Genomic DNA, 752 nt, shown 5'->3' on the forward strand with positions numbered 1-752 from the left:
GGAGGAAAATGACCCAGAATTTGTCTATAGATAAAAATCCACCATATAGAGAAGGAGCTTGTCAGAGGGAGAGGCGTTTTGGATTATAATTATGAAAATCTAGAGGTCTGGCTTATTTGCAAGCTCATGGATGTGGTGTTTTAATCATTCACGCAGACCCCCGTGTGGCGGTGCACACCTGTAATCCCAGCACTCTGGGATGCTGAGGCAGTAGCATTACAAAGTTGAATCCCAGCCTGGGCAATTTGGCCAGCCCCTGTCATACAAATATGTATAGAACCGGGCTAGGGATGTAGGTCAGTGCGAAGACCTGGGTTCAATCCCCAATACCACCGCCCCATATATATATATTCACGCAAGTCTGAGACAACTCGAGGGGAGACACTTCTGAGGAAAACACCATGCTGACGAATTGCTGTCATTAGTTCCACAACTCCCTGTGTGCGGTGCCTGTCGAGCTCTGCGAACTGAGATCTTGACAAGTGGACACCACTTGGCATCCCTGAGGAGGTCGACTTCCGTGGCCTTCGAAATCGCAGGAAGCTGGGCTCCCAGCGCTTGCCGTAGTTTGGAATCTACCATCGTTTTCTGAGGGGGCGCTTGCTGGCGCCGGAAGCGGCCGGCCGGAAGAGGTTGTGTTGGGCAAAGCCGGCGCCTGTGAGAATGATCGACTTATTGAGCCTGTGAGCGGCGCGCCCTTGTCCCCTTCCCTCAGGACGGCGGCGGCCGGGTGGCGGGGTTTCCTTGCTGAG

General features: G+C 53.3%; 1 protein-coding gene across 1 annotated transcript in view; it reads left to right on the forward strand.

The window, feature by feature from the left end:
• The first annotated feature begins 598 nt into the window (after positions 1–598).
• Positions 599–752, forward strand: part of Cul2 (cullin 2) — an 85,185-nt gene continuing 85,031 nt past the window's right edge. The window contains exon 1 of the mRNA XM_010614750.2: positions 599–683. The gene's annotated coding sequence lies outside the window, so the exon portion shown is untranslated. The remainder of the gene's footprint in view (positions 684–752) is intronic.

The sequence above is a fragment of the Fukomys damarensis genome, unplaced genomic scaffold (assembly GCF_012274545.1).
Source record: "Fukomys damarensis isolate Sample0158 unplaced genomic scaffold, DMR_v1.0_HiC HiC_scaffold_19, whole genome shotgun sequence".
Taxonomy (NCBI): Eukaryota; Metazoa; Chordata; class Mammalia; order Rodentia; family Bathyergidae; genus Fukomys; species Fukomys damarensis.